The following is a 13575-nucleotide window of genomic DNA, read 5'->3' as shown; positions in this document are numbered from 1 at the left end:
ACTTCATCCAGCTAGCATGCCCAACACACAACCCAGACCGCTCGCTCTGTGTATTTTACCACTCCAGCCTGAGCAAGTGGTCTAAGGCACACCTTCCAGCAGCAAAGAAGGATTTCGCCACATTCGAGGAGTGGGTGCTGGTGAACAACGATTCCCCGTTCACCATCGGCCTGACGCCAGCCCCACTCCACGTCCAGAGACCAGCCATCCACCGCCCCCGCAAGCTGCACGGTGGAGATGCGAGAGCCCACCGCAGACTATGGAGATTGGAGTGCCGCGATAGATGAGCCCAAGCCTGCAACAAGGACGGAGAGTGTCATCGCCCCGGAGCCTGATCTACAAGGAGAGTCTGACCAGTTGTGTGAGCCAGCAATACTCTGAACTGCTAAGGGAATGCTTGTGGAGTTCGAGGGCTGGGAAGAAAGCCCCACCCACAACCCCACCGCTGATATTTAAAGGAACTATTGGAAGTGTTTGAGGAGGTAAATTACCTGTTTCTCCAAACCCCACTGGTTCTGCCAAACCCTGATTATCCCGTTTCCCAGCTGGTTCCGCGTAGCCCTGAATTGCCTGTTCCCCCGCTGGTTCTGCCCAGCCCCATGTCATATGTGAACCCTCCCAGCCTCTCTCCCCGCATTCTCTGACAGTAAGTTCCTCAGCCCCGCCTCCCCTGGGTCTCTTCAGCCCCTCTGCATCTCCTACACTATGCTGTGAGGATCTGCATCAGTTTTTCAGGCCACCAGCCTCGCTTAGCCCAGAGGATCCCCTGGCTTTGCCTCCAGCCTCAGAACCCATCACTCCACCGTGGCCTGTTGACAAGTCGGGTCTGCCTTGGCTCCTCCCTCCCTCGGCTCCACCAGAAACCATCATCCTCACGGCTCCACCGGTCTCCCTCATCCCACCGGCTTCTCCTTGGTCAGACATCGTCCTGCCTGCACCTTCAGCCCCGTCTTCCCCCCCGGCTCCACCTGCATCCTCATTCCCTCTGCCTCAGTCTTCAGGCTTCCTGGCTCCACCTCGGATGCTTGTTCGACTTCATGCAGCTCTGCGCAGACCGATCGGCGGCTGACTTGAAGCAGTGCATGCCAGTTAGAAATCGTGTCCGACTTAAGACAGCGCCAACACCACATGACTGAGACGTATGCCATCAAAGTACCTCAAGAGTGATTCGAGAGCAGCCAGAGGACTTTATTCTTGTACAAACAGACGCTGTTTTTGGAGGGTCAGATCATCAGAAGATGCGGTTAGGATCTTAGTGCAGCTTTATTATTAATTAGAGAATATAACACAGGAGTAGAGACTACCATCTTTCACACCTCTTTTCTCCTTTCCCCACTGAGGCCATGTAGGTGCACATGCACACCATTAGCACGCTAGTTTCACACACAAATATATACACTCCATTTCCATCTCCTGACAAAAGTTCTGTTTTGTTAATACTTGCATGTATCCTGTGTTTGTTAGCGTCTGTGTAGTCGCAGTGCATCCGAAATCGCGTACTGTCTGAGTAGGTACTACATTTGAATTTGAACTTACTTTGCAACCATTAAAAAGGACATTCTATATAGTCTCGCCTAGCCAGACCTTCAGACTGACGTCAGAAGGTCTGGACTCTATCGCAGCTTTTCTTGGCCAAGGACCGCCCAAGAGGACATTGACTGACATGTAACCCAACTAATCACAGTTCGTTTTGTTCTGCGGCATGTTTAGGTGCGTGGAAATATAATTTGGCAGACATATGTGTGCTATCTGGGGTAGGTCATTCTGGGACTTTTTCCCATTCCGGGGAATACTATGTAGGTCATACTACAACTATGTTGGCATACTGTTTTTCACTTACCATATAGTAGTGAAGTATTCGATTTCGGACGCACGGCGTCGGTCTTCTCCGTCGGCTGGCAAAACTCGAGCGCCACGCAGCGACGAGTCTATTGTTTAGCTGAACATGGTTTAGTCAAAGGGGAGGAGCTTGGGCTTTAAATGGGAGCCCCAAACCAATGTAAGGTTGTCAGTTGATCTGGCAAGCGAGTGTGCAGGTTTGGTGCCAATTCTTTACTACCTTATTTACTTCTTTACTAATTATTTAAGTTTGCGTGTATATATTTATTACTTTATTTCTTATCTTTATTGGTTTTGTACAGTTTTTGTTTGCCATTTTTTCTTTGTTACTTTTGTATAGATTTGGATGGTTTTTTTTTTTTTTTATCTGTTATCACCTCTCGAACACTTTAAATAAACATCTCTTTACATATTGACATCATTAAAATGTTTGGTCCTTTCACAAAGTGCTCTGTGCATGTTTCTTGCACATTCATTGCACATCACTAGAGGGCAGCCAAGCACTTTTCCTGTCATAACACATATGAGTAAGGTAATCAGAAATATCAAACAGACATTTTTCACACTGGGTTTTACAGTCACCAGGAAACTCAGCTTGACCATTTCCTGTTGACTTCCTGAATTATGCATTATTATGCTAAAAATATATTGATACCTTTTGAGTTAATTCATATCAAATGACAGTGAGTGATTATTAATGCTGATAAATCAACCACTGATTTAGTTCCAGAAAAAAAATCCATCCATCCATCTTAAACTGTCTTCATAACAGTTCAGTTTATCAGATATTTCTCTATAGCCTACATAAAAACAATACCACAATAGAATAAAGTTGTCTGAATATCTAATGCATGCAATAATATTAAAGTAATGAAACATGCAGCCTTTTACATCCCATCTTTACTGTTTTGTAAAACAAAAATATTATAAAATTCGGTGTATTTTCATATCCATTTTTAAATTTTTTGTTTTTGTTGTTATTACAGTTTATGCTTTTATACATTATGGATAAAAGAGCCATGATAAAAAAAAATAATAGCCTCAACCTCAACAGTCATATGGACAGATCTGAATATGCTTTTCTTAAATACTTAAGTGAAACAGAACCTGAATGTGAAAAGTTCTGCTGTCCAGAATGACGTCAGGCTTCACGAGGGTTAAATCCAGCACTCTCTGGCTGGTTAAGCGCCTCCTTTCCTCCAAAGGCATTTCCTTCCGTCCGCGCTCCCAGATTACAGCTGTACGCCAGCGGTTATGGCACACTATGGACCGCTATTTTATCTCTCCAACATCTATCTCTTGAGGATGCAGCTGTGCGCGGTTAACTTTCAACTTCCAACCGTATCGCGTTTGGAAATCAGCGTTTCGAGCGGCCTTTCCACATTTTGAGACGGCATAAGGCGCGAGTGTTACTTTGTTTCGGGACAAACGCGAGCGTCTCACAGTTCCATTCCATGTAATAGCCTACATAATTGACGGTTGTTGAAGTGTTAGGAACCCAATCAAATCCAAACCGACCCGTTCTCGATCCGAGATGAAGTCATTCGGATACGACTAGATCTCCTGCCACGTTTCTATCTTCGAGGGGTGAAGTTGCAACAGAGGTAAGAGAAATCTGGGATAATATGATTGCCCAATATGACTGTATTACAGCTGATGCTTTGAATCAGGATGGGATGATGGGCTGTTTAGCATAAATAACCACAAACGAGCATCACTTATTATTTGCATTTGAATGTGATTATTGATTTCCTCTCCGGCATCCATCCATCCATCCCTAACCAGCACGAATCCTTTTAAACGTTACAGCGCTGAATTATTCCGTTATCTTTTTCTTCTCTGCAGTTGATGTGTTATTTCATATAAAGTCGCCTATTGTCCATCCGTCCCCTCCCTTATTTAAATATTATTGAACAGAATCATATTGGCAAAAACCCACACAGCTGTCAGACATCCAAAGTATGGAATTCCAAATAACGTGTTTTTGTATTACATTAAATATTCATATTTTAATATCAATATTGTTTAACAATCTTCAAATTGATAATACAATTTTAAGAAAATATTTTCATATTTTAACTTTTAAAATTACAGCAACAGTAATAACATTAAAAATTGTTTATATTGCGCCTTTTTTGAACGCAGGTCGCTTTAGAGGAGATAGTTTCATACATAATTACATTTAATGTTAAGGCAATATATACATATTTAATAAGGTTTTATATTATATAATACAATGATATTTAATTGATTTAAAAAAAAAGTATAAAGTATAATGTTGTGAATATAGTCACTACTGAAGGCTGACTACTTTACTGACCATCTAGCATCTATCAGTTTAATAATAATAAATAAAGAATAATGGGAAAAATAATAAATAATGAATCAATACTGTTATATTATGGAATATTGATAATATATTCTTAATATTATTGTTGACATTACATTATATATAAAGGAATTATATTAATATTATTTTTGCTTAGCATCACTCTTTTTGCACCTTAGAAGTGTGTTTCTAATACATCATTTTGCCATGACCCTGCTGACATCAGCCAAAATCATCCCATTCCCACCAGCAGTGGGGTGTGAATAGTGTGGCAACCGAATATGAGTTTGCTGATGTTTCTCTTTCATTTGGATAAATATATCTAGATATATGATATAGAACATATACACATGCGGTGAAACCCTGCTCATTCAAACGGCCGACCACTAGTTGACATTCAGTAGCAGATTGCTTGAACAGAAGTCTCCAGTGACATGTCGGGAAGAGCAAACCAAGAAGCTGCCCTAACAGCCCAGTGTTTGTTCTTTTTTAATTTATTCGTACCCTCCTGTACCAACTGTGTCGATTTTCTCGCTGATTGCTGTTTGTGAGAATCCCAGACAGCTGAATTCTTTTTGTAGGGGTCATTGACTGGTCAGCCTTGCACTTCCTGTATTTTCAGCTGAGCTATTTACAGTGGTTTCTGATAACTAATGCTTTAGAGCTGTTGTTGGATTTTAACGGGGGAAAAAAAAACGTAATATGCACAGACTAAAACTTTAAGTCAGTTCTCCTGAAAAGAGTAAACACTGTGGCTTTGTAGTATACTATCACATTTATTTGTGTTTTGGAGTGCAACATTGGCTCAGCCAATAGCGTCAGTTTGGGGTGGGGCTATTTGTTTTTCGACCAATGGCGGTTGAATTGTGTACTCCATGAACACTTCAATTCTTGGTGGATAAAATAAACAAAACTAAATTGAAATAATAAATAAAAAGTCCCAACCTGCATGGTTTCATTGTTGAATATATCCTGTTTCCCTTTGAAATATGTCTTGTCGTGAAGATTAAAAGGTTTGGAAATGCTGTTCTAGATTGACTTCAAGGTTACAAGATTGTCGCTTACAAGATTGTTTTAGCATCATGACAAAAATGTTAACAGAGCTCGGTGTTAATTTGCTTGGAGCTGCTACATTCCTGTAGTGCCAAACTCTTCATATTTAGCCTCTCATCCACAAGTACCATGGTCCAATAGGAACTGCTGATTACTCATGCTTGGCTCATGCTTGAAACATTGAAATATGGCCAAGTTGTTTCTAGAAGTGCATTTACATGTGAGTGGGCTATGATTTTTTAAAAAAAAAATGTTGTTAACTGTTTATAAACCGTTGCTGTCGCACTTAGGGATGCATTAATGTTGAAATTATGGCTGATAATAATTACTAGATGCCTATTTTTATTTTTCAGGTTACAAAAGGTGTGTTATTATGTTTTAACATCAAGTGCAAAGAAAACTTTGCATTATCCACTTATTTATTGGCATGTAAACCCTTAAAGTCGGCATGAAACGGAAGTTGCGATCTTCTTTTCTTCCCTATTGTGATGTTGTATATCCAAGTGTAACGGCTTCTCGAATGAGAATTTTTTTTTAGGGCGGGACTTGATTTTGTCCATCAGGAATTGATTGGATGGTTGTGGTTTGCTATTGGTGGATCTCATGTGAGTGACAGGTTGTCCCGCCCTCGCGCCAGTAAACACGTCATCAGAGAAGAGAAGAGATGTTGCTTTGATTAAAAATGACTATAATGTATACTATAATATATAATGATGTGCATAGGTAAATCATTTATTTAAAAAACTGCAATATTAAAAACATTTTTTTTAATTGTCCAATTTGATTTCGTGGTGACTTTGAAAGCTAGTTTTTCTGCTGAACTGGGCTGAGTTCCCTAAAAGCATCATAAGCCATTTGCACCAATGGTGTCTTCGATCCACTTGGGCTTAGAATGGTTTTGAGAGACGTAGCCTTGATCGGGCCCATCAGGATTGTTGTATATGTAAATTGATGGGCAAAAATCTAGGTGTGCCAATCAGGTATTGACAGTTGGCGCATGTGAACACAATTATTGACCAATATAGTGACAGATGCACTGTATGTATATTTCGTATTATCGGGTGAGACTTTTGGTACTGCGGTGCACCATATTTCTATGTATGTCAGGTGGTGTAAAGGTAAGGAACAATTTCATTCTAGAGAGCATGCGATTGGACAAAAATTTGGACACACCCATGAGTACAGGATGAGTCATCAGTAATTTGATCTGTTTTTTCCAAAGACTGTACATTTTAAATGTGTATTTTAGTCCAAGTGTTGTTCATTTTAAGCAATACACTATAGGGATGCACTGAAATTTCAGCTACTTTCGATCCGAAGTGGTTTTAGAGGGCCGAAATCAGTGGCTGTAATAGACGTTTAATTAGCAGTTCTACGATTGCGTGTTCAGCGACTATGCCATGCACACAACGTGGATAAGCCAAAACATTTAAACATTTCAGCTGTGTGGACACTAGCTCTGGATTGACAATATTAATTTCTCAGTTTTAATTGTAATGATATGGATTTTTAAATCTAAAATCTTTTAGTCTGTGCTACTGTTGATGCATGAACTTCGCTAAACATTTGTAGTGCACCTGTTATCCTGTAATCGCGAAAAGCTTGTCTGTCAATTTTTATTGTGAAATTCAAACTATAAATGTTGTTTTGGCACTCTTTAAAGGTGCCGTATGTTATTTATCAAAGTCGTTGCTGAACATTGTTGATATTTGAAATCAACCCAAACAAACACACCCCTCTCTTCATTGCTCCGCCTCCAAAGCTCACCCACCAATCCTAACCGCCCTGCTCCGAGTCGGTCTCAAACCCCGTTCGCTGGCATGCGAGGCGAGTGCACTAACATGGACGCTAAATAGTAAACACCGCGTTCTCTATCAGTCTTCAGCTTGCACAACTCTCGCAAGCTGGCCTCCGTTACACACTCTTGCATTAAGAGTGGATGTCTATTTATCCTAGCAGAAGAGCAACAAAATAATGCTTCACGAAAAATAAAGCGAAGATGATGAACAAACGACAAGGAAGCACAAAAAATTAACATGCTTACACAAGAGTAAATACAAACAAGAGTTTGTTGTTAGTTGCCAACAGCACAGCAGCTCCAGACAAACAATGACACTCAAACCCAGTGTTACTCATGTGTGGAGCATTGTCGCACACTCACACTCCTTGCGCACATGTGAGATATCGCAGACGCATCACCAGGTTATCTTACTGACAAGGCAACAAGTGCCGATGTTGTGCATCCCTACTTCAAAGTTGTTAAATGTTAGGAAAATGCTAATGCTAAAGGATTATCTCAAGGTTTAGCTTTGTTTGGACTGTTGTGTTGTTACAGTAGCGTAATAGAATGTCCTTTAGTTTTCTGTTCCGGTGTTTGACAACATCTAAGTGGTGTTTGAAGATCGACGAAGATGTTTGTTGTGGAACTGCCAGCCTTATTTCCTTAAAAGCATCCTGCTTAATACCTTCCACCTAATCCAGTATGTGAAGATCTCACTGTCTGCTTTGTTAGGCAAATACATAGAGTATTGCTTGGCAATGCAGAATAAAGAATGTTTTTGTTTAAATATATGTCAGTCTCTTATACCAATAGTTTACAAAGTGTATCAGTGATCCAGTATTTACAGGCCACGGGAAGTACACTACTTGAGGCTATATAGTCATCTATTGTCTAGCATCCAAACATATGGTCACAATAAATAGCCTGTTTTATATTCATATTGAATGTGCAATTAGATGTGTTACTCTAGATGTTGCATTACTCTGGAAAGTTTTTGAAGAAGCAAAAGGTCACCCTACTGTTTTATTCATTGTAAGTGGGCAGATGTGAATACGACTTTCTCCCACACTTAGAATCCAAACATAATAGTTTTCTGCCTCTGTCATCCTTCATTCATCTCTTACTAAATCCACTGATATGGCGCAGTTTTTCCAGCTTCCTTTCAAAAACAATTCAGCTCAATACCAGCATGATATATTAAAAAAAAAGAAAGTGCAGCAGCTGTTTTCATCTGTCCGGGGGCGGTTGGCTGATTTTAGCAATGTTTTATATATGTGCTTTTCAGAAAGGCGTTTGTACAGAAACGCAATGTAATAAACACATCTATGTTGTGAGCTTTAGTTGCTAATCTCTGGCTTTAGGAGTTTAATATCAGTCATGCTGTATTTGTCTTTCATTGAGTAAAGTAGCTCTTGGCATGTTTGCACAGCTAAGTGTATGTGCGTACACAAAACCAAACTTCCTTCTTTTCCTTCCCTCACGAACCATGATTTGATTTGACTTTTACAATGCATTTTAAGCCCCAGAATTACGAGATTTGAATCTGCCATCATCGGACCACAGAAATGATTGTCAATGGAGAAATATACTTTTTGGGCCTAGAATGGTGCTAGCAGGTGCTAACTGCTAATGCTAACTAGTCAAACATTGGCCCCTTGGTGCATGATTATGGTAAATACTATGGATACACAATGTGTTATGTATCCCATTGTAAATGTTTTATGTCTGTCAAAATTTAATAAATCTGCTCATAATAGGTGATTGTTCATGCTACATTTGGCATCGTCTAGCAGTCACTTAAATCATTTAACACAGTGTTGCCATTGCCAATAACAATGGTCTGGCCTGAGGGTTTCTTTTCTCTTGCCTGTATATTTTCATTGTCTCATTTATCCATTTTACCTGATTTATAAAGCCATGATTACAGAGGAAGCTTCTAGATTATCTCTCTCTTCCTCCCTCATAAAGTGTATATGGCAGGGATGGGCAACTTCGGTCCTGGAGGGCCACTGTCCTACAGAGTTTAGCTCCAACCCTGAAAAAAACACCTGCCTGTAATTTTCTAGTAATCCTGAGGACCTTGATTAGCTTGTTCAGGTGTGTTTGATTAGGGTTGAAGCTAAACTCTGTAGGACAGTGGCCCTCCAGGACCGAAGTTGCCCATCCCTGGTATATGGCATCAGATGCTCCAGGCCGCTGTTCAAGTTCTCCCAGCCCTGACGTTCAGTGTTTGGAGCAGTGGAAGACATCCTGCCCTACTTTTCCTCCTCTGAGACTGCAGTGTGACTATGTTAAAAGAGTGTGTGCTATTCTGCACACACTCACGGGAGGCTTGTTACAGAATGACACAGCAAAGTGGCAGAGAAAGATGGGGAAACTATGTAGGACATTTTAGATGTAAATTGAACAGGTAATGATGGAAATGGAAAAGGAAACTGAATACAGAAAAGGCCCAATTTAATATCATACATTACCACCCTTGAGCTCCGCAACTCAACATTTCAGAGTGTGTGTGCTACCCGCTAGTCCATTACAGTAATGTCCACAACATAATTTATGGCAGAATGTAAACAAATGTTTCAATGCTAGTGTTTCATGTTAGTTTTAGCTTCTGTATCTGCATGCACAACCTAGACACAATAACTACGAAGACTAGAAGTTAATTTAAGTGAAATTGCTAAATTAGACCCAATAAATTATTATTACAATAAGAACATTTAACATGTGCATTAACCGCTAGTCCATTATCCATTAATGTAACTCGCCCACAGCATATTTTACACAAGTAAACATAATGCTTCATGCTAGCTAGCCATTTAGGCTCTATATCTGCACATATAACCTAGTCACAAAGATCACAATGTGTAGGGGTTAATTTAGCTGTGAAATGGCAAAATTAGACCCAATAAATTCCACAGGTACTTTTGTAGCATGTGCGTTAACCATTAATCCATTAACATTTATGCCCACAAATACAAATTTCTGTCTTGAAACTCTAGATAGCACAAACTAATAGGTCCTTAACTCGACCTGCTTGAAATCACATCATTCTCTACAGGGCACAGCTGATTGGTTCCTGCTATATCAGTAGCCAATTAGCTTGTGCGCTCAACCTTCAAATACTTGGGTAGCATTTGCCTTTGAAAACCCTCCACCTTCCCCAGCTCCACCTGTATAGATCTGCTACAGGTAATTTATGTACATTATATTGTACAACAGCAGCATGTCTTACTTGCTAACAGCAGCGTGTCGTGTGTGTATCTGTTTAAATCTGTAGGAGTGTCTCAATTTGCGTATCTTTACATTATTTATTTTTACATTGTTTACATTATGTAGTAGTGCGAGTAGTGTGTTCACACTGAAAATTCCAGAAAGAAAAAGTGCACTTCAAATACCTGGATGATGCACTTAATTAAGTGAAGGAAAAAAAACATGTGTGTAATGTTAGACACTTAAATGGTTAGTTCACCCAAAAATGAAAATTCTGTCAGTAATTACTCACCCTCATGTTGTTCCAACCATGTAAGACCTTCGTTCATCTTCGGAACACAAATTAAGATATTTTTGATGAAATCTGAGAGCTGGATCACTCCTCCATAGGCTTCTAAGGCATTATAACTTGCTGGCCCAGAAAATGTATTAAAGACATCGTTAATATAGTCCAAGTGACTACAGTGGCTCAATCTTAAGTTTATAAAGCGACGAGAATACTTTTTGTGCGAAAAAAAAAACAAAAATAACGACTTTATTCCACTTTTCATTTCCTTCTCTCTGGGCCTCGTTTTTTTCACGTAGTATAACTGCGCAGCGCATCTGTGTTGCACGTCACACGTAGGCTCACTATTGGCCGACGCTGGTCATGTGTATGATGCGTGTGACGTACAACACAGACGCACTGCGCTAAAACACTACGTGAAAAAACTCGAGGCCCAGAGAGAAGGAAATGAAAAGTGGAATAAAGTCGTTATTTTTTTTATTTATTTTTCGCACAAGAAGTATTCTCGTCGCTTTATAAACTTAAGATTGAGCCACTGTAGTCACTTGGACTATATTAACAATGTCTTTAATACATTTTATGGGCCAGCAAGTTATAATGTCTTAGAAGCCTATGGAGGAGTGATCCAGCTCTCAGATTTAATCAAAAATATCTTAATTTGTGTTCCGAAGATGAACGAAGGTCTTACGGGGTTGGAACAACATGAGGGTGAGTAATTACTGACAGAATTTTCATTTTTGGGTGAACTAACCCTTTAATGCACTTAACAGTCGCAGCTTTCCGTACGGAGCAGAGGGGGCGGGGCTATCAGAAGCCGATGTTGGATGACATATTAACCTTATAAAATTCATGCACTAGACCAGTGGTTCTCAGTTCCCCCACTCTGCATATTTTTAATGTCTCTCTGTAACACACCGGATTCATTTATGCCCATAACATATTTTACGCAAGTAGTCATGTTAACACAAGCGCTTCATGCTAGTGTTTCATGCTAGCTAGCAGTATTAAAGTCCCTATGAAATCCAAATTTAATGATGTCTTTTAGTATGGGAGAGCTGTGATTAAAAACAAAACGCTATTTGCAATTTAAAAAAGGAGATGAGTTGCTTGATATGTCCCACCCTGTCTTCCTGTTTCAGTGGAAATCACATCAACACACGTGTATATTACATCAACACACGTATAATGCTGCGTGTTTCAAGGCACTTCAGTTGGCCTTTAATTGTCTATAAATACGACCTAGTCAAAAATATTTCAAAGAAGTGAACATTGAGCCTGAGCGTGATCCAAAATTGTTCACAGATTCGAAGAAAGTAAATGGATCACAGTGTTCCCTTAATGTTATGCCATCTGGAAACGGAGATCTTTGTGCAGTGGCGGAGAACACTTCCTCAGAGATTGCGTTGTCCTGAGCTGTAATTGGCCCCACTAGATGTTCCATCCAAGGTACATAAACACTCCAATCAAGTCTGTACTTAACGCCTGACTGTGCTTCATGAAGAGTAAACAAGTCTGTTCTCTCCTTCTAATGTCGGAAGAACGCTTAGGGAAGAAAGACAATATAAACATACAAGAAGTGAATTGTGAGAAGGAAGAAATCCAGGTAGGGATGTGCCAAGTTCTGCCCAGCTCACATCCAAAAATCCTGTAGACAAGTTATCAAATGGCTACAACAGTGTCAAGTGGTACGATTAAAGACCATTAGATGAGGAAATAGATCAGCTGAAAATGCCGATTTTGTGATTATTTACTCGCCCTCATGTTTTTCCAAACCTTAGGCCTATGATGTTATCTTTTTCCTGTGGAACCCAGTATAAATATATAACAGCTTGGAATGAAATGAGGGTTTTTGGGATTTTTTTTAAGCTTTATAATTTTCATTTTATTTTAGTATTATAGTATTTTGGTATCACAATCTGATGCCATCACTGTACCATGTGCTTTTTTGCCACTGGCTTTCTTTAAGGTTTGAAAAAGGGCTTATAGCCAAAGTCTCTTTGACAGTAACGGTATACATACAGAGATCTCATGTGGCATTGAACACATGCAGGGGGGCGAGGGACGGATTTCACACACCCCTGTGCTCACCAGCCCTCCCCACTTATGTTTACCTTGGCAACCAACGCAGAGTGTAAACAAACAGGCCAGGGACACACCTCTGCAGAGCCGGTGTGTGTGTGTGTGTGTGTTTGGCTGGGGCTGAGTATAGTAACGGCCCATGGGGAGTTGATGTACAGAGAGAGGTCAGCTGTGCTTTCCCTCTAACCATCATTTAAGCAGAGATTGCGGTTATGGGCAACCTGGCTTAAACTATAGTCTACAAAGTTTCAGTTTTATCTACTTTGTTGTTGTAGTAAAATCAAATGTATTGTTTACATTTTTATATATATATAATATATATGAATAATTTTGGTTCTCTATTAAAAATGAAAGCAAAGAACCCTAAAGAACTATGGTTGATTATATTGAGTTGTTATATGATTCCAGATAAAAAGTTCTTGATTTTACATTGTATTTTCTTTAGATCATTTTGATGCAATTTTATATTTTGCATGAGAAAATAAACCAGTTTTAGGACTATTAAGATTGACAATTAAGCACATTTGCAGTGAATTTTAATTACTCTAATGCAAAAATGTCATTACCATTATTATAATGCAAATCAAATTTAATTTAATCCTCTTTTTTTGTAATAGAGTAATTAAAATCATCCACTCTCTGTGAGTTTTTTTCTTAAAGTCGGCATAATTTATGGCGTTCAAATTGAAATGTATTAATTGAGAATTGGGTTAATAAAATAATGCCAGAACATGGAAAATGTATTAAAAAATATTTTTTTATGAAAAAAGTAAAACATACAAGTAATACATGTACACATACTGTATACAAAATAATAAACTTATTTTATTAATTCTGAAACTTGTATTTTTACCTATATTATCTATCACAACAGTATGCTGCTCTGGCTATCTCCATTGTGGTAGTAATAATTATAGATTTAGATATTGCAAATATATCCCAAAAACATTGTAGTGCTTTCTTTTAAAACAATTTTAGACAACTAACATTTAGCCAAAT

The 13575-nt window shown here is 39.2% G+C and overlaps 1 protein-coding gene across 1 annotated transcript in view; it reads left to right on the top strand.

The window, feature by feature from the left end:
* The first annotated feature begins 3031 nt into the window (after positions 1-3031).
* osbpl5 (oxysterol binding protein-like 5) overlaps positions 3032-13575 on the top strand; it is a 57576-nt gene continuing 47032 nt past the window's right edge. Inside the window, exon 1 of the mRNA XM_084095509.1 lies at positions 3032-3443. The gene's annotated coding sequence lies outside the window, so the exon portion shown is untranslated. The remainder of the gene's footprint in view (positions 3444-13575) is intronic.

Source organism: Abramis brama, assembly GCF_963993115.1.
Source record: "Abramis brama genome assembly, chromosome: 20".
In the NCBI taxonomy this organism is placed as follows: Eukaryota; Metazoa; Chordata; class Actinopteri; order Cypriniformes; family Leuciscidae; genus Abramis; species Abramis brama.
This window is presented reverse-complemented; position numbering and strand designations above follow the sequence as displayed.